We start from the raw sequence: 21,732 nt of genomic DNA on the forward strand, positions 1-21,732 counted from the left end.
AGACAAACATTTCTTCTCGGAATATGTTTATATTATGTTTCTATTAAATTTCACTTTTCCGGTTATCGAGATACAATATATCTACTTTTATTAAGAAGCATTAAAGAGGCAACAGGTTATATTAATTCACGAACGAACACAGATACATACACATATATATTGATATATGTATATACAGTATACAGTATATATATATATATATATATATATATATATATATATATATATATATATATATATAGTCTTATAAAGCTGGTTTAGTATAGAGTAAGTATTTTATTCATGTATTTCATTTTTGTATTGAAGAGATGTGTAGCAAGCTCGTATGGCGAGTTCCACTCATATAGGTTTAAGTAAGGTATGTAAATTACATAAGACTTTAGTCATTCATTTAATTGTACTTTTCATTCAATTAGTTATAGGTAAATTTACATTATTTAAAAAAAAAAAAACTTTTTATTTCACGTAATTTTGTTACGAAGTCTTATGTAAACTCGTTTAGGTATTCTGTATGACACATAAAAGGTACGAACACGAGGGCTTTTGTAATTTTTATGTTTGCACATGGTTAGAATGTGCATGAAACTTCTCGAAATAGATTTACTCTTTTTTTTTATTGTTTTGAGGAGGGAGGTGGACGGAGTTAGCTGAGAGAGGGTTGCCTCACAAGCAAGGTTTGTTCCCTTGTTCAATTTTCTACATTGGCAACCTCGCCGCAATAGCCTTGCCCCCAAGTCACGAGAATGATCTATTTAGAAAATTCTAGACGAATTAGATATATATATATATATATATATATATATATATATATATAAACCCTAGTAATGCATATGCAGCAGAAGAGATCCAGCCTGTCCCTTTGAAAGACCCAAGTGGGCTCCCTCCTTTCAAGTGCATCAAGTGTGTGTCCTCTCAAATGTGAATTTGTTTTCTATCCAACATATAACGTATATAGTGTGTTTAAACGTTGATGAATCCATTGAAGGTTAAATCAAGTGTAGTGTGTTAATGTAAGTACTTGTTTAACATATTTTTTTAACTGGCCCTATGAGTTTAGGATAAACAGTGAAGTATATTTATTTTGCTTAGCTGTTCGGTTACTTAGTGTGATCCAAGACGTAAGTGTAACAGTTACATTTATGTAAATTTCATCTAGTGTTTAATCATCAGTGTTAAAGTGTTAACTATTTTCATTAATTATCAATATTATATATTTTCATAAATTAATTTCCAGTGAAACAAGTCATTGTATAATTTGTTCCGTCTTTCTTTTGTCTTAATCTAAGGTTTTGTTCAGATTTAATAATTTGAGTAATTTAAATTTGGTGCTAATTCTTTTTGAATTATTGTTGTAACTTTTTATAGACTGTATTTATTTTCATAAAGTGTGTATTATTTATATCACCAATATTTTTACCAATGCCTTGTTCGTAATCCCTGACTAAGAACCAAAGTAAGAGGTTGTTTTTGAATAGTTCTTATAAAATAATCACCCAGTTTTGTTTTGAGAGTAGCGTAAGACACCTTTGGATATTCAGTGTTTACCGTCTGGAGATATGTAATATTCTCAGGGCTCGGGTATTATTTTTCAAGTGCAACTGGTTTATGTAAAAATAAACAGGTGAGTTTGGACCTCGGGATTTATGTAATTCGTCCGCCGTAATATATATATATGTATATATATATATATATATATATATATATATATATATATATATATATATATATATATATATATATATGTTCCGTGAAAAAGTCAATTCAGTTAAAAATATAAGCGTCAAACAAGTTAAAAGTCAAGCGATCATAAAATAGGTAGAAGAATTTTTTTTTTTTTTAGATCTAAGGAAAAAACGAAAAACTCGTTTTAAGAAAACCCTCCAGTAATGAAAAAAAAATCTGATGACTTTAGTTTAGCAATACAGAATAGGTACTCCCAGCTAAATGATGAAATGGAAGCAAGTTAAGAAGATTTGAACAGCAAATTAATAAAATTTGTATTAAAATCATCACTAGAGATTGGTGGTAAAGTTCCTAAACAAGATCAGGGAAAACTATCAAAAAGACCAAAAGCCTTATAAAGAAAAGATTGGAAATGGGAATATCCAAGAGAGATGGAATAGAATTAGCAGACCTATCCAAAACAATAAACAAACTTAAAACCCAAGATATTCGTAAACAAAACCTTATTAAAATTGAGGAAATACTGAAGATAGGAAAAAGCATCAAATTAATGAAAAGAAGACTTGGAACAGGGTGCCAACAGATGTTTGCTTTAAAGTATGAAAATTTATATACTATCCACAATAGAGATTGAGTGATAAAAATTAAGGACTTCTATATAATGTTATACAATAGTGATATAAGAAATAACTTCACCAATAGAAAATGAATAAAACTCCTGAGCCGGTACAAAACGTAACAGTAGGAGAAGTAAAGAAGCCATTAAAAAGAATGAAAAGAGGCAGAGCAGCAGGAGAAGATGGCCCGACAACTGATTTAAAAGTATATGGAAGAGATTTCATAGTAGTAAAACTAGTTGAACTATACTACACCAAATATCTGCAAGAATGCTCTATACCTATAGCTTGGAAAAACTTTATCATTGCACTAATTCACAAAAAGACACACACAAAAGACTTGAAAAATTACCAGCCAATAACTTTACTCCTCGTAATATATAAAAAAAAATTACAAAGATCACATTAGGCCGAATAGAAAGAGAGCTAGATTTTAATCAACCAAGAATTGGAAATGGACATGGGCAGGACATGTAATGAGAATGACAGACAATAGATGTACCTTAAGAATAACAGAATGGCTCCCTTGAGATTGTAAAAAAGGCAGAGGAAAGAAGAGAAGACAATAGATCGAAAAACGAAGGTAAGTTTGCAGGCGTGTACTGGCACAGAGACCATAAACAGACGCAAGTGGAAGGTCATGTATGAGGCCTTTGTTCTACAGTGGACTATTGAAGGCTGATTATATCTATATATATATATATATATATATATATATATATATATATATATATATATATATATATATACATATATATATATATATATATATATATATATATATACTGTATATATATATATATATATATATATATATATATATATAAATATATAAATTATATATATATATATACATATATATATATATATATATATATATATATATATATATATATAAACAACAGAATGGGTCCCTAGAGATTGCAAAAGCAGCAGGGGATGGAAGAGAAGAGCTAACGGCCGTATGCTAAGAGAAGATATAGGGACTATAATATAGACCCTATATTAAATTCCTATGCTTAGAACATATACAGGCTCTATAAATTTAGGGTTCCCTATAATTTAAGGGGTGGTTCCAATACTATTTAAAGGGTGGCCCAGACAGGCCTTTCGCAAGCCCTATAAATAAATAGTAGTCATGATATCAACTCTTTGCGGGTGAAAAACATTTATATTATCAAAAGATGTCTTACAAAAATAATAACACATACAAAGAAAGAAAAACTATTGCACAGGTGGGCCAAACTTCATTTTTTATGAACTCTGAGATGTCCCTCTCGGAGTTCAAGCACAACACTATCAACAAAACAAGCTTCTGCCAAGTTTCACAGGTAAGAATTTCTTTGATTATTTCTTTAGCATTGTAGTTCATTGATGTTAACTGGTGAATTACACCCTTTCGGGGTGAAAATGCAATATTTTCAAGGCAGCATAATAGGTAGATCGTTTTGTGGTGGTGTGAAACAAAGTAAGTGATAAAATAGTAGTTGCAAGTAAACTTGCCATTTGAATTCGTAAAAAAATTACATTCTTCCAATAGATATGATAGCTCATGCATGGAAAAGGTGTTGGTTTTTAACTGAAGCTAAAAGGTTCATCTGTTTTTAAGAGAAATTATTGTATTTGTGCAAAGTTTACATAGGTTTGGCTTGGAGAAGTTAAGAAATTCTGGTAACTAATCTAACGAAATCAAAGTAACCTAGGCAGGAGGTGATCCCCTGGAACAGAATGCCAAAAAAGAGGCCTTATCCTTTAGGTTCTAGCAAAATGAACTAATTTTCATCAACAATTTTGCTTTTTTAAATGATTTAGACATCTGGAGATGATTCCCAGGTTTTCAAGAATAATTAAACCAATGTGAACCTAATGAAGGAAATCATAGCTCCAAGTTGGTTGTGTTGGGCTGGTGATGGTAGCCTAACCTAGGGTTCGTTCATAATTTTTTAAGATAATTTAGATGGTGTCTAGAGTAGGCCTAGAGTTGATTTCCAGCATGATCATCATCTGAAGAGTGTAAAAACCAATTTGAACCTAATTTGGGAATTTCATAGTGCATCTAAGTTTATGCCTAGTCTACTGAAGTGTAAGTTAGCTGTGCAGTGTGGACTGTGGAGGGCTGCTGTTGAGCTAGCCAGGGGTCAGGGATGGCAGCTTAGGTTTGTAGAGTTAAACACTAGGCTAACAAACATTTCATGAGTCTTACATTACACGTATATTTCATATATTTCAGCATGTACCGACAATTCCGTCATATCCGAAACCTTCAGCGCTATCAGCATGGCCACATACGAAGGGTTGTGACGGACCGAAGCAACCCATTCCATGCCATGACAGAGGAAGAATTTCTTATGAAGTTCCGATTGAGTAAAGAATGCACACTTTCATTGACTGCACAGATAGAGAGTCGACTGCCCCATGCTCTTAGCAACAGAGGTAGGCATGAGTCGTTATCACATTGTTTTTGTTTTTATATGTCAGGTGATGAGCTATTCGTGAGTGATGTAATGCTCATTTTTACTTATTTAACAACATTTCATTAATAGTAATGTACCAGGTAGGTACAGTACATAAGGTGCCTTCATTACCTTTAAGCACAAGCAAAAGTAATAAAGTAATTGTTATATGTCTGTATACTGTACTGCAGCGATTCTCAACCAGTGTGCCAAGGCACAATGATATGCCACAAGATTATTAGAAGTGTGCTGCGAAACATTGTCAAGACACACCTGAAAATACGAAAAATGGGTATAGATTTTTGTTTTACATGAATGAAAAGTAATGCTTTCCAACTAATTCAAGCAGTATGGTGATATTTACTGAAGTAAAATAAGTTCTTATCTATACCCGGTATTTTTTTATGTCTGTAATTCTATCTTATAATTACATGTATACCCTTTTAAATTTTGCCCAGTACACTGTATGCCATGGTATTTTTATGAGATCTTAAGTGTGCCATTGGTAAAAAAAGGTTGAGGCATTTCCTGTACTTAGTTTACTTTGGCAAGTTATTTTATTGGTTTCTGTTATATGTGTTATTTGAAAGGTTATATGAAGCTGCCTAGAGATATTATGCTTAATACAGTAAAAGTTTATACAATTTTTAAGTAAAAAAAAGTTGAGAATTATGCCTGGACATGGTTTGTGTGAAATATTTCATGATTTTTTCTTTTTCCACAGGCTGTCCTGTGCCTTCTCACCTGCAAGTCCTAATTGGATTGAGATACATTGCCACTGGAAACGACCAACTTCGGATATCAGATTGGTGTGACGTATCACAGTCTTTTGTTAGTAGATATGTTGGCAAGGTAGCATATGCAATTGGAAGTTTGTATGCAGAGTTCATCATGTTTCCAGACCAAGATAATATTACCAGGATCAAGCATGAATTTATGACTATAGCTGGAATGCCAGGTGTAATTGGGTGCATTGACTGCACTCATATTGCAATTGAGATGCCAAGTCACCCGCGTCCTGAAGTTTTCTGCAACAGAAAAGGTTATTTTTCTTTTAATGTACAAGCAGTCTGTGGTCCTCAGTTGCAGCTGTATAACATTGTAGCTCGGTGGCCTGGCAGTGCACATGACAGCAATATTTTTGAAAATAGTCGACTCTGTCAGGAACTCGAAGATGGTATTCTGCCTGGACACTTGTTGGGTGACAGTGGCTATCCATGTCGTGAATATTTGTTGACTCCTCTGACAGCTCCTCATAGCCGTGGAGAGAACCGCTATAATGCTTCTCACATAAGAACGCGAAACAATGTTGAGAGAGCATTTGGACAATTAAAAAGAAGATTTTCTTGCCTTGGAAAGAAAATGAGGACTTCCATGAGAAACACCAAACACATAATTGTTGCTGCTGCAGTTCTCCACAATTTGGCCATCGCCTACAGAGCACCTGGGCCAGATAATGTAATTCATGAACTTCATGATCCAGATGACCCAGAAGCCCAAGGAAACATACAAGAGGATGAATTGAGGCAGCAACCTCAAGCAATGAGAAATATCCAAGGAGTCTTTAAAAGACAGCAAATCATCAGAGAATAGTTTGCTCAGGAAAAAATAATCACCACCACTAGGCTTAAAGTTACCAAAAACCAAATTCAAAGTATGTATATGCAGTACAGGTTTGGCAAATGAACCAGAAACAGTTATTTGTAAGTTTAATTTCCACAAAAATATACAGTACAGTAGTCAAAATACATTGCAGACTAAAACACAACGCACCATTTCACCACAGCCGAAATATATATAATACTATATTGCACTGAAAAAACTTGAAGTGACATTGGATCAATTTAAAGCATCGAGTTTATCACAAATTCTTTTGGTTACCTGTCCTAGTTCCCCTGTTACTTCCAACAGTTTCTTGCCTACATCAACCCAGATTTGATGAGCCTGGAGACAAAGGTTTGCATCCTCGTTTTCCTTTTTAATTTTTTTTTTTTTAGTTTTCTTTCTTAATTTTAATATCTAGGCTGAGGCTTCCCATTGTCTTTTCATGTTCCTTCCGTTGCATCTCAAGAGACGCTTCAAAGCTGGCCTCCTGAGTGAACTTTCGCGGCCATAGACTTTCATAGAAAGACCATAAACAGACGCGAGTGGAAGGACATGTCTATGGCCTTTATCCTGTTGTGAGCTAACTACGGATGATGATAATGATATTGATATACCATATATATATATATATATATATATATATATATATATATATATATGTATGTATATATATATATGTATATGTATATATATATACATACATACATACATACATATACGAAATACCTGTATACACACATACATACATACATGCATATATATATATATATATATATGTGTGTGTGTGTGTGTGTAATGTATGGAAGTGTTTGTGTTTGTACGCCCGCAGATATAATTTTTCCAATAAAAGTGGCTTCCTAAAAATTTCAACTGCTGTCACTGCAGAATCAATTCATCCCCCAGCTCCTGAATCATTAATAATCCCAAAACAAAATAAAAATCCCCCAGCAATCAAATCTAGCGCTTCTTTACTTTGTAAGTACATGCTACATAGTCCACCTTCATCACGCACCAGCCCTAAATAACTTGGATAATAAACACAAATTTCTTTTCTCTTTACACGACCAAACCACCTCAAAGCAGTACTAAATAGGCCATATAATTTCATGTGTAATATAACATAAATTTGATATCAATAACGTGGACCTTTTTATCTTCTAGGAAAAACCACGCTTATGAGAATACTCTCAGCAGAACCATACCTGTGTTGTAAGTACATTGAGACATGTACAGTAAGACACAGGACTCCTGGCACATCTCACTCTGAAGAGTGCATAACCTTACTGCCATAACCTTACTGCGCGCCCAGTTCCTGTGTTAAGCCCCGGTCAGGGCACCAGCCACCTGTTGAGATACTACCACTAGAGTTATGGCGTCTTTTGATTGGCCAGACAGTACTACATTGGATCCTTCTCTCTGGTTACGGTTCATTTTCCCTTTGCCTACACATAAACCGAATAGTCTGGCCTGTTCTCTACACATTCTCCTCTGTCCTCATCCACCTGAAAAGACTGAGATTACCAAACAATTCTTCTTCTCCCAAGGTGTTCACTACTGCAATGTAATTGTTCAGTGGCCACTTTCCTCTTACTAAGGGTAGAAAAGATTCTTTAGCTATGGTAAGCAGCTCTTCTAGGAGAAGGACACTCCAACATCAAACCATTGTTCTGTAGTCTTGGGTGGTGCCATAGCCTCTGTATCATGGTCTTCCACTGTCTTGGGTTAGAGTTCTCTTTCTTGAGGGTACACTCAGGCACACTATTCTATCTTATTTCTCTTCCTCTTGTTTTGTAAATGCTTGTAGTTTATTTAAGAGATACTTATTCTAATGTTGTTACTCTTCTTAAAATATGTTATTTTTCCTTTTTTCCTTTCCTCACAGGGCTATTTTCACTATTGGGGCCCCTGGGCTTATAGCATCCTGCTTTTCCAACTAGGGTTGTAGCTTAGCTAGTACTAATAATAATAACAACAATAATAATAATAATAATAATAATAATAATAATAATAACTGTCCCTTCTCTCCCTACACTATTTGTTTGGAGACAAGATGCACTACTACGGAGTGAAATGTGCCAGGGACCCCTGTCTGTACCCAGTTGTACCTAATAGGATGGCAGATAAAAAAAATATAATAAAAGGTATTTTATCGAGTGAAAAAAAACCAATAAAAATTCTCCCTCACAGAATACCATCTTTCAAAACACTCCTTCATTCCCCTTCTTCCAAATCCTTTCAATCTCTTATCATTATCCACCTAAGCCACAAAATTTCTATCCTATTTTTTTTTTCCTACTCCTCCTCCTATTGCTGTTATCCTTCACACACTATACATTCACTGGTCCGTCCTCAAAGGAATACCGGCTGGTGATATAATTGTCGCCCTTAGTGAGAAACGATACGATCTGACATGAATTCTTCATTTGTCAAGGTGTTTATTTGATGGCGAGCTAAAATGCCGAACAAATGGGGGTGTAACATATTTACAGACGTGATCAAGACCACTATAAAAGGGTGTATGTATATATATATATATATATATATATATATATATACATATACAGTATATATATATATACATATACAGTATATATATATATATATAAATATATATATATATATATATATATATATATATATATACATATACAGTATATATATATATATATATATATATATATATATATATATATATACATACAGTATATATATATATATATATATATATATATATATATATATATATATATATAAACCAAGAACAATAGCAACAACAATTGCAGCCATTTCTCGTCCACTACAAGACAAAGGCTTCAGACATGTCCGTATTCATGTCTGAGGTATGGCCCGTTTTCATCAACACGCTTGCCATGGCGTGGTGGGAGATTTTCATCTGATCGCTCACAACAAACCAACCTGATATGGATGGCCCTCACTAGTACTGCTTTGAAAATCATGGCGATAAGCAAACCCTTTAACCACGTTACAATATCCTGCTGGATTTTAAGGCATAATATATCCTGTACTCTCTCTCTCTCTCTCTCTCTCTCTCTCTCTCTCTCTCTCTCTCTCTCTCTCTCTCTCTCTCTCTCTCTCAGTACATAAGGGATTTAAAACCACTTAATACTAAACCTCTCATACATAAGTTTCCGGAGCTCTCTCTCTCTCTCTCTCTCTCTCTCTCTCTCTCTCTCTCTCTCTCTCTCAGTACATAAGGGATTTAAAACCACTTAATATGGAACCTCCTATACATAAGTTTTCAGAGCGCTCTCTCTCTCTCTCTCTCTCTCTCTCTCTCTCTCTCTCTCTCTCTCTCTCTCTCTCTCTCTCTCTCTCTCTCTCTCTCTCTCATTTTTGACGAGGTTAAATTTTCATAGAAGAAGTTTCTGACGACTTCTACAGGTAATTGTAAAATGTAATTGTATATTTATACATATACATATATACCGGTATGCATAAATATAGCCTACACGCAAACACACATAATTAATTTATATATACCGTATATATATATATATATATATATATATATATATATATATATATATATATACATATAAATATTGTGTATATATATATATATATATATATATATATTTCAACAATACACATATATGAAAGAGAGAGAGAGAGAGAGAGAGAGAGAGAGAGAGAGAGAGAGAGAGAGAGAGAGAGAGAGAGAGAGAAGAGAAAGAAAGATATATATATATATATATATATATATATATATATATATATATATATATATATATATTAATAATAAAACTTGATAACTATGTACATCGAAACATTTGTTCAATTGGACAACACTTATAACATTTGATAAAGGAAGGAATATACTCAACAGAACAATTCTAAAATAAATATAAGCATTTACCAAATTTAATAAATCTACATATTTTCACTCGATAGGCTAAACTTAATAGTATTATATAAATTATTACACCTTATTATGAGCCCTTTGCAAGACTAAAAAAGCTTTAACCAAAAAGGTTTCAACAAAAGTAACTCAGTAAGTAATAAGAAACGTAGAAGTGAGGAATAAAGAATAAATGATAAATAGAAAAATAATATGATAAATGATAATGAGATAAGACAGATTAACTATGGAACGGCAAACACATATAAAAGTATAATGATGATATTTTCACCAGTTAAAAAAAAATAATCTTTAATTGAAAATCAGAGAACGTTAAATAAGTGCTTCAACTGATGACAAATCGAAAATGCCAAGAAAACAAATGATTTGTAGTAATCATGATATGCTATTTCATGAACAAATTTCAGCATTTCTAAAGGAAAACCTGGTTCGCATACTTATTGTCACCCATAACAGAAATAATAGAAACTAAAATTATATGAACTATTGTACGTTACCCGTCAAAAAAGACGGCTAGATATTTAAACAGACAAACACACTCTTATATTCAACCCTTCCCATTCCCTACACCTTGTCTCACTACGTCACGGCAGTTTTGGCAATTTATGGTAGATTGTGGTTTCAGAGTTTACCTCTCAGGGCAACACCCTCACCAGGATACGACTAATCCCTGACCCCTTCCCCCGCACTCCGCAAGGACGGGGGAGAGACCAATTACACATATGTTTGGCAATGTCACCCAATAAGGGGATATATATATATATATATATATATATATATATATATATATATATATATATATATATATATGGCCAGACACTTGCTCTTTATAATATGTGGGATATGGTATTACAATCCTTTTATCATCATTATTATTCCTATCATCAGCATCATCACCATCATTATTATTTTTTTTTTATCATTGTAATTCAACAAATAAATGATAAAGTTCCTTTCCATCCTTTTACTAAGAAAGAGAGGATAAAAAAACTAATTTAGTTCTTTTCCATTCCTTATACTACGAGAGAGGGAATAAAACAACTAGTTCCTTTCCATCCTTATACTGGGAGAGATAGAATACAACAACTAGTGCCTTTCCATCCTTATACTTAGAGAGAATAAAACTACTAGTTCGTTTCCATTCTTATACTAAGAGAGAGAGAATAAAACAACTAGCTCTTTTCCATCCTAATACTACGAGAGAGAATAAAACCACTATTTCCTTTCCATCCTTATACGAAGAGAAAGGGAATAAAACAATTAGTTCCTTTCCATCCTTATACTACGAGAGAGTGAATAAAACAACTACCTCCTTTCCACCCTTATACTAAGAGGGAGGGAAAAACAACTATTTCCTTTCCATCCTTATACTAAGAGAGAGGGAATAAAACAATTAGTTCCTTTCCATCCTTATACTAAGAGAGAGAATAAAACTGCTAGTTCGTTTCCATCCTTATACTTAGAGAGAGGGAATAAAACTACTGGTTCCGTTCCATCCTTATACTAAGAGAGAGAGAGAATAAAACAACTAGTTCCTTTCCATCCTTTTACTAAGAAAGAGAGGATAAAAAAACTAATTTAGTTCTTTTCCATTCCTTATACTACGAGAGAGGGAATAAAACAACTAGTTCCTTTCCATCCTTATACTGGGAGAGAGAGAATACAACAACTAGTGCCTTTCCATCCTTATACTTAGAGAGAATAAAACTACTAGTTCGTTTCCATTCTTATACTAAGAGAGAGAGAATAAAACAACTAGCTCTTTTCCATCCTAATACTACGAGAGAGAATAAAACCACTATTTCCTTTCCATCCTTATACGAAGAGAAAGGGAATAAAACAATTAGTTCCTTTCCATCCTTATACTACGAGAGAGTGAATAAAACAACTACCTCCTTTCCACCCTTATACTAAGAGGGAGGGAAAAAACAACTAGTTCCTTTCCATCCTTATACTAAGAGAGAGGGAATAAAACAATTAGTTCCTTTCCATCCTTATACTAAGAGAGAGAATAAAACTGCTAGTTCGTTTCCATCCTTATACTTAGAGAGAGGGAATAAAACTACTGGTTCCGTTCCATCCTTATACTAAGAGAGAGAGAATAAAACAACTAGTTCCTTTCCATCCTTATACTAAGAGAGGGAAAAAAACTACTAGTTCCTTTCCATCATTATACAAAGAGGGAGGGAATAAAACAACTAGCTCCTTTCCATCCTTATACAAAGAGAGAGAAAATAAAACAACTAGTTCCTTTCCATCCTTATACAAAGAGAGAGAAAATAAAAAAACTAGTTCCTTTCCATCCTTATACAAAGAGGGAGGGAATAAAACAACTAGTTCCTTTCCATCCTTATACTGGGAGAGAGAGAATACAACAACTAGTGCCTTTCCATCCTTATACTTAGAGAGAATAAAACAACTAGTTCCTTCCCATCCTTATACTAAGAGAGGGAAAAAAACTACTAGTTCCTTTCCATCATTATACAAAGAGGGAGGGAATAAAACAACTAGTTCCTTTCCATCCTTATACAAAGAGAGAGGGAATAAAAAAACTAGTTCCTTTCCATCCTTATACTAAGAGAGAGAGAATAAAACAACTAGTTCCTTTCCATCCTTATACAAAGAGAGAGAAAATAAAAAAACTAGTTCCTTTCCATCCTTATACAAAGAGGGAGGGAATAAAACAACTAGTTCCTTTCCATCCTTATACAAAGAGAGAGAAAATAAAACAACTAGTTCCTTTCCATCCTTATACAAAGAGAGAGAAAATAAAAAAACTAGTTCCTTTCCATCCTTATACAAAGAGGGAGGGAATAAAACAACTAGTTCCTTTCCATCCTTATACAAAAAGAGAGGGAATAAAACAACTAGCTCCTTTCCATCCTTATACTAAGAGAGAAAGAATAAAACAACTAGCTCCTTTCTATCCTTATACTAAGAGAGAGAGAATAAAACAACTAGTTCCTTTCCATCCTTATACTAAGAGAGAGAGAGAATAAATCTACTAGTTCCTTTCCATCCTTATACAAAGAGAGAGAGAATAAAACAACTAGTTCCGTTCCATCCTTATACTAAGAGAGAGGAAATAAAACAACTAGCTCCTTTCCATCCTTATACAAAGAGAGAGAGAATAAAACAACTAGCTCCTTTCCATCCTTATACAAAGAGAGAGATAATAAAACAACTAGCTCCTTTCCATCCTTATACAAAGAGAGAGAGAATAAAACAACTAGTTCCGTTCCATCCTTATACTAAGAGAGAGAATAAAACAACTAGCTCCTTTCCATCCTTATACAAAGAGAGAGATAATAAAACAACTAGCTCCTTTCCATCCTTATACTAAGAGAGAGAGAATGAAACAACTAGCTCCTTTCCATCCTTATACAAAGAGAGAGATAATAAAACAACTAGCTCCTTTCCATCCTTATACTTAGAGAGAGGGAATAAAACTACTAGTTCCGTTCCATCCTTATACAAAGGGAGAGGGAATAAAACAACTACCTCCTTTCCATCCTTATACAAAGAGAGAGAAAATAAAACAACTAGTTCCGTTCCATCCTTATACTAAGAGAGAGGAAATGAAACGACTAGTTCCTTTCCATCCTTATACTTAGAGAGAGGGAATAAAACTACTAGTTCCGTTCCATCCTTATACAAAGGGAGAGGGAATAAAACAACTAGCTCCTTTCCATCCTTATACAAAGAGAGAAAATAAAACAACTAGTTCCGTTCCATCCTTATACTAAGAGAGAGATAATAAAACAACTAGCTCCTTTCCATCCTTATACTAAGAGAGAGAGAATAAAACAACTAGCTCCTTTCCATCCTTATACAAAGAGAGAGATAATAAAACAACTAGCTCCTTTCCATCCTTATACTTAGAGAGAGGGAATAAAACTACTAGTTCCGTTCCATCCTTAAACAAAGGGAGAGGGAATAAAACAACTACCTCCTTTCCATCCTTATACAAAGAAAGAGAGAATAAAACAACTTGTTCCGTTCCATCCTTATACTAAGAGAGAGGAAATAAAACGACTAGTTCCTTTCCATCCTTATACTTGGAGAGAGGGAATAAAACTACTAGTTCCGTTCCATCCTTATACTAAGAGAGAGATAATAAAACAACTAGCTCCTTTCCATCCTTATACTAAGAGAGAGATAATAAAACAACTAGCTCCTTTCCATCCTTATACAAAGAGAGAGATAATAAAACAACTAGCTCCTTTCCATCCTTATACAAAGAGAGAGAGAATAAAACAACTAGTTCTTTTCCATCCTTATACTAAGAGAGAGAATAAAACAACTAGTTCCTTTCCATCCTTATACTTAGAGAGATGGAATAAAACAACTAGTTCCGTTCCATCCTTATACTAAGAGAGAGGAAATAAAACAACTAGTTCCTTTCCATCCTTATACTAAGAGAGAGAGAATAAAACAACTAGCTCCTTTCCATCCTTATACAAAGAGAGAGAGAATAAAACAACTAGTTCTTTTCCATCCTTATACTAAGAGAGAGAATAAAACGACTAGTTCCTTTCCATCCTTATACTTGGAGAGAGGGAATAAAACTACTAGTTCCGTTCCATCCTTATACTAAGAGAGAGATAATAAAACAACTAGCTCCTTTCCATCCTTATACTAAGAGAGAGAGAATAAAACAACTAGCTCCTTTCCATCCTTATACAAAGAGAGAGATAATAAAACAACTAGCTCCTTTCCATCCTTATACAAAGAGAGAGAGAATAAAACAACTAGTTCCGTTCCATCCTCATACAAAGAGAGAGAAAATAAAACAACTAGTTCCTTTCCATCCTTATACAAAGAGAGAGAGAATAAAACAACTAGTTCCTTTCCATCCTTATACAAAGAGAGAGAGAATAAAACAACTAGTTCCTTTCCATCCTTATACTAAGAGAGAGGAAATAAAACAACTAGTTCCTTTCCATCCTTATACAAAGAGAGAGAGAATAAAACAACTAGTTCCTTTCCATCCTTATACAAAGAGAGAGAGAATAAAACAACTAATTCCTTTCCATCCTTATACTAAGAGAGAGAGAATAAATCTACTAGTTCCGTTCCATCCTTATACCAAGAGAGAGGGAATAAAACAACTAGCTCCGTTCCATCCTTATACTAAGAGAGAGGAAATAAAACAACTAGTTCCTTTCCATCCTTATACTAAGAGAGAGGAAATAAAACAACTAGTTCCGTTCCATCCTTATACTAAGAGAGAGGAAATAAAACAACTAGTTCCTTTCCATCCTTATACTAAGAGAGAGGAAATAAAACAACTAGTTCCGTTCCATCCTTATACTAAGAGAGAGGAAATAAAACAACTAGTTCCTTTCCATCCTTATACTAAGAGAGAGGAAATAAAACAACTAGTTCCTTTCCATCCTCATACTTAGAGAGAGGGAATAAAACTACTAGTTCCGTTCCATCCTTATACTAAGAGAGAGAGAGAATAAAACAACTAGTTCCTTTCCATCCTTATACAAAGAGAGAGAGAATAAAACAACTAGTTCCTTTCCATCCTTATACAAAGAGAGAGAGAGAATAAAACAACTAGTTCCTTTCCATCCTTATACTAAGAGAGAGAGAGAATAAAACAACTAGTTCCTTTCCATCCTTATACTAAGAGAGAGAGAGAGAATAAAACAACTAGTTCCTTCCCATCCTTATACAAAAAGAGAGAGAATAAAACAACTAGTTCCTTTCCATCCTTATACAAAGAGAGAGAGAGAGAATAAAACAACTAGTTCCTTTCCATCCTTATACAAAGAGAGAGAGAATAAAACAACTAATTCCTTTCCATCCTTATACTAAGAGAGAGAGAATAAATCTACTAGTTCCGTTCCATCCTTATACCAAGAGAGAGGGAATAAAACAACTAGCTCCGTTCCATCCTTATACTAAGAGAGAGGAAATAAAACAACTAGTTCCTTTCCATCCTTATACGAAGAGAGAGAATAAAACTACTAGTTCCATTCCATCCTTATACTAAGAGAGGGAATAAAACAACTAGTTCCTTTCCATCCTTATCCTTAGATAGAGAATAAAACTACAAGTTCCTTTCCATCCTTATACTAAGAGAGAGAATAAAATTACTAGTTCCTTTCCATCCTTATACTAAGAGAGAGGGAATAAAACAACTAGTTTCTTTCCATCCTTATCCTTAGATAGAGAATAAAACTACTAGTTCCTTTTCATCCTTATACTAAGCGAGAGGGAATAAAACAATTAGTTCGTATCCCTCTTTATTCCTAGAGAGAGAGAGAGAGAGAGAGAGAGAGAGAATTAAAATAACTAATTCCTTTTTATCTTTGTACTGAGAGAAAATAAAACAATTAATTCCTATCCATCCTTATGCCTAGAGAGAGAGAGAGAGAGAGAGAGAGAGAGAGAGAGAGAGAGAGAGAGAGAGAGAGAGAGACCTAAACATGAGTAGACCTGGCCCCCAAACATCTCACTAGACTCCCAAAATATTCTTTTTTTTTTCTCTCTCTCTCTCTCTCTCTCTCTCTCTCTCTCTCTCTCTCTCTCTCTCTCTCTCTCTCTCCACTCGTTCCTCCCCTCCCAACGAAGCCTATCACGCTCTCAGAGGGGAATAGATAGGCCAATTATACCCCACAAAGACATCGCCTAAACAAAATACGCCTATCTCATCCCTCCGCCCAGCAGGTAGACCCACAACCTCAAGTGTAACCTACAGACAACGATGATGGGAAAGAAGAGAGGAAAAAAAAATAAAAAGGGTTTTCGGGGGGAGGGGTAAGGACGAGGAGCAGGCCAAGATGATTCATATAGAGTGGATGTATATGGCTCATTATCATTAAAGAGATGTAATGATGGAGGAAGGGAGAGAGAGGGGGGGAGAGGAGGGGGGGGGGGAGTTAGGGGGAGGAGGAAGAGGGCAGATGCAACATTAAAGAGAAAAATGGTCGCCTTTGCCTCTTACCTACTCCTCCCCCTCCTCCTCGTAAGACTAGAAGCTCTCCGATCTGGAGATACCTCGAGACTCTTATAAAAGCCAGAGATTGAAGATAACTTCTCATTATGTACTTTTCACCGTTCGTCTCTTTTATATCGTTGTTTTTTTTTTTTATTTCTTTTCATTCCACGGTTTCCTTTATCAAACCGGAGGCAGCCTATTTGTTTCTTAAATGCCACAGAAACGCAGACATTCCATTTCAGATTATTGGATTATAAATAAAGTCTTCTGTTTTACAAGAACAGAGTCGTAACATAGTTGTCTTTTAACGATGGCGATTGTTGTTAATTGTGGTGTGTGTGCACACACACACACACACACATATATTATATAATATATATATATATATATATATATATATATATATATATGAATATACGTTTATAAAAAGTTATAGACATGTATGTATAAATATATATGTATATATATACACATATATATATATATATATATATATATATATATATATATGCAGTATATATACACAAAAAATATAAAAAAATATTTATACACGTATATATATTCTCTCTCTCTCTCTCTCTCTCTCTTGGAGTATATACTTACTACTCTGTCACTCGATAGGCCTATGTTAACGCTAAAGAAAACCTTACTCGGCTACTTAACAGCGAAAAAAAGGCTATGTTACTATTTTAGGATAAAGTGTTAAACCGGATTTTCCTTTACTCGGTTGACATTCAAAATAATATGAACGGCGTACTCTCTCTCTCTCTCTCTCTCTCTCTCTCTCTCTCTCTCTCTCTCTCTCAGCTTTATTCTTCAATTATAGTATTTTCTTATATAAAAGACTCCTATGACAAAGAAAATCTCTCTCTCTCTCTCTCTCTCTCTCTCTCTCTCTCTCTCTCTCTCTCTCTCTCTCAGCTTTATTCTTCAATTATAGTATTTTCTTTTATAGAAGAGACTCATATGACAAAGAAAAATTAATAATAACTCTCTCTCTCTCTCTCTCTCTCTCTCTCTCTCTCTCTCTCTCTCTCTCTCTCTCTCTCTCTCTCTCTCAGCTTTATTCTTCAATTGTATTTCTTATCATACAAAATAGACCCTTATAACAAATGAAAACTCTCTCTCTCTCTCTCTCTCTCTCTCTCTCTCTCTCTCTCTCTCTCTCTCTCTCTCTCTCTCTCTCTCTCTCAGCTTTATTCTTCAATTGTATTTCTTATCATACAAAATAGAATCCTATAACAAAGGAAAACTTAAAACTCTCTCTCTCTCTCTCTCTCTCTCTCTCTCTCTCTCTCTCTCTCTCTCTCTCTCTCTCTCTCTCTCTCTCTCTCTCTCTCTCTCTCCAGCAATTCAATAAAGCAGAAAAAATCCCAAAATTGTATTATGTAATTCTGCCCAGTAATCATTCGGGTGAAACCGCACAAAGATGCCTTCACTGTACTCACAGAGATTAATTCAAAATTGTATTCGAGCTAAAACGAAGAATTTTTCATACGGCTTTGCTTATAATTAGCCCCCAACAAAAGCTTTTATCAAGAGGGAAAAAAAATTATAAACTTTTCATAAAAAAAAAAAAAAAAAAAAAAAAAAAAAAAAAACAGACGTGTGTTTTGAATAAAGTATTTTCTTTTCCTTTCATTGGCATTTTGAAGACCGCCCCCCCCAACCACTAACGCCTCTCCCCCCCCCCCAAACCGCTCACCCAGTTCAACCGAGGTCTTTTTATTTGAACGCCACCAAATAGAAGGAAAGCTCTAAAAGGGCTATTGCATATTTCATGAGAAATTCAAGTTTGTCCTGATAAGCAAGAAATGTTTAGGACTTCTTCACATTTCGTGATCCAACTGCATTAGAGGTTTTAGGTCATCACATAGTAATGGAACGTTCAAGGTCATCGAAGATCATGAAACATTTAAGGTCACGAAATATCTAAGGTTATCAAACGGCAATGGAACGTTTAAGGTCATGCCAAATTTAAGACAATTAAAATGTCTTGAAACATTTAAGGTCATTAAAAGGTCATGGAACTTCTAAGAACATGAAACATTTAAGGTCACTAAACATTTAAGGTCATCAAACGGCAATGGAACGTTTAAGGTCACGTCAAATTAAAGGTCATGAAATATTTAAATTCATTAAAAGGTCAGGGAACATCTAAGGTCATCAAAAGGTCATGATATACTTAAGGTTATCAAAAGTTCATGAAAAATTTAAGGTCATCAAACGGCAATGGAACGATTAAGGTATGTCATATTCAAGGTCATCAAAAGGTCATGAAACATTTAAGGTCATCAAAGGGTCATGAAACAGTAAGGATCATGAATTAGTGAAACATCCAATGTCATCAAAATGTCGTGAAACATTTAAGGTAATCAAAAGATCATGAAACATTCAAGGTCATCAAAAGGTCACAAAACATTTAAGGTCATCAAAAGGTCATGAAACATTTAAGGTCATCAAAGGGTCATGAAACATTTAAGGTCATCAAAGGGTCGTGAAACATATAAGGTCATCAAAGGGTCGTGAAACATTTAAGGTCATCAAACATCCAATGTCATCAAAATTTCGTGAAACATTTAAGGTAATAAAAAAATCATGAAACATTCATGGTCATCAAAAGGTCACAAAACATTTAAGGTCATCAAAAGGTCATGAAACAGTTAAGGTCATCAAAAGGTCGTAAAACAATTGATAAAAGAACAAGTTGTAGAATACTTTTATAATAAAACTGAAGGAACGTGAAACTTGACCACCAGTTGGTGGAGATTGAATAAAATGTTTGATTTTATGTTTAATTGAAGGAAAAGTGTTGAAATTTTATGAGATAATGACTAATAAGTGTTCAAAAAAGTGACAAAACTCAATAATCTAATAAAAAAAATAACTGCATCTACATAAGAAATAAATCACGTTGAGAAAAAAAAAGAGATAATTAGTAATATAAATATCAAATAAATATTGGTACATCAATAACAGAAAAAAAAAAGCCCAAGAAGGGAATGGTTGTCGGTGACTCAGCACAGTCAGTACGTTTGGGCACGGTCTAGGTACAACTGGACACAGGAATTCCTGGCACACCTTGCTCTCAGGAAGTACATCCAGCCACACCCTTTACTGCGCAGCGAGTTCCTGTATTTAGCACCGCCAACTGTCTGCCATCTCTCCCTACAATATCAGTTTGGTTACTCGCCGAGCAGTAAGGTGTGACAAGGGGCACTTACTTGGAGCAATATGTACCAGAGACTCTTGTGGCCAACTGAAGAATGTAGTTATGGAGACAAAAGTTTGATAAAAAAGATACATTGTAATTGTAATGCAAAAATGAAGTGAGTACAATGTTTAGTCTTTATCCGTGCACAAAAAAAAATGTATCTTCCTTTCGAATAATCAAAGAAGTATGAATATATGATAAATTCTTAATCGATACATAATTACATATCTGCAACATTCTAACATTTGATATCATGCAATTCCTTTGGAACATGTAACATTCACACCATAACTTTGAGGTATTAATTCCACAATTAATACGATTAAATTGCTGCAAAGCAGATAAAGTGCATTAAGAATATGTCTCACTAAAAACTTTATTGATTCTATATATTTTTCCTCGGGGAAGAATTGGACTATCGAGCTTATTAGTAAATATCATACTTATTATTTATCGTCCACAGCAGGAGTTAAAAAAAGGACCGAACATCTATCTGCATCTTCCACTCCTCTCAAATTCACTGTTTTCCAGACTCGTCTTTCAAACTATTATTATTATTATTACTTGCTAAGCTACAACCCTAACTGCAAAAGCAGAATGCTATAAGCCCGAGGGCTCCAATGGGGAAAATAGCCTAGTGAGGAAAGGAAATAAGGAAACTATAAGGGAAGTATTTAACAATTAAAATAAAATATTCGAAGAACAGTGACAACATTAATATAAATCTTTCATATAAAAACTATGAAAACTTTAAAAAACAAGAGGAAGAGAAATAAGATAGAATAGTTTGCCCGAGTGTACCCTTCAAGCAAGAGAACTCTACCCCAAGACAGTGAAAGATCATGGTACAGAGGCTATGGCACTATCCAAGACCAGAGAACAATGGTTTGATTTTGAAGTGTAGGAATAATCCTCTATTAGACATTGAAGACATTTTCCCTAACAAGATATACCCCAGGGAAAACTCAGTTCATTCTTTAAAAGCTGAATCGTAGATGAACATCCCGTGGAGAAATATTCTTTAAGATTGGCAAGTTCATAAGCCTACGCAGAAGGCCTTATAAACACTGCGTCAAAAAATACGTCTTAACTGCACCATTCATATCTAATGTATATCCAACCCATCTTTTTTTTCATAGGAGAGTGGCTTCAGATGGCTTAACTAGGCCCGAGCAAAAAAAAAAAATAAATAAATAAAAATAAATAAATAAATAAATAAATAAATAAATAAATAGATAAAATAAATAAATAAATAATGCCCTGTCAAATAAAGTCTCGGTGATTAATCAGGATATAGTTTATCGGGGCTCTTGCTGGGTTGTCGCAAC

At 34.1% G+C, this 21,732-nt stretch overlaps 1 pseudogene; it reads left to right on the plus strand.

Annotated features, from left to right (window-relative positions):
- The first annotated feature begins 4,627 nt into the window (after window positions 1–4,627).
- Window positions 4,628–7,650, plus strand: LOC137626008 (putative nuclease HARBI1; annotated as a pseudogene).
- Window positions 7,651–21,732: the final 14,082 nt, after the last annotated feature.

The sequence above is a fragment of the Palaemon carinicauda genome, chromosome 33 (genome assembly GCF_036898095.1).
Source record: "Palaemon carinicauda isolate YSFRI2023 chromosome 33, ASM3689809v2, whole genome shotgun sequence".
Lineage (NCBI taxonomy): Eukaryota > Metazoa > Arthropoda > Malacostraca > Decapoda > Palaemonidae > Palaemon > Palaemon carinicauda.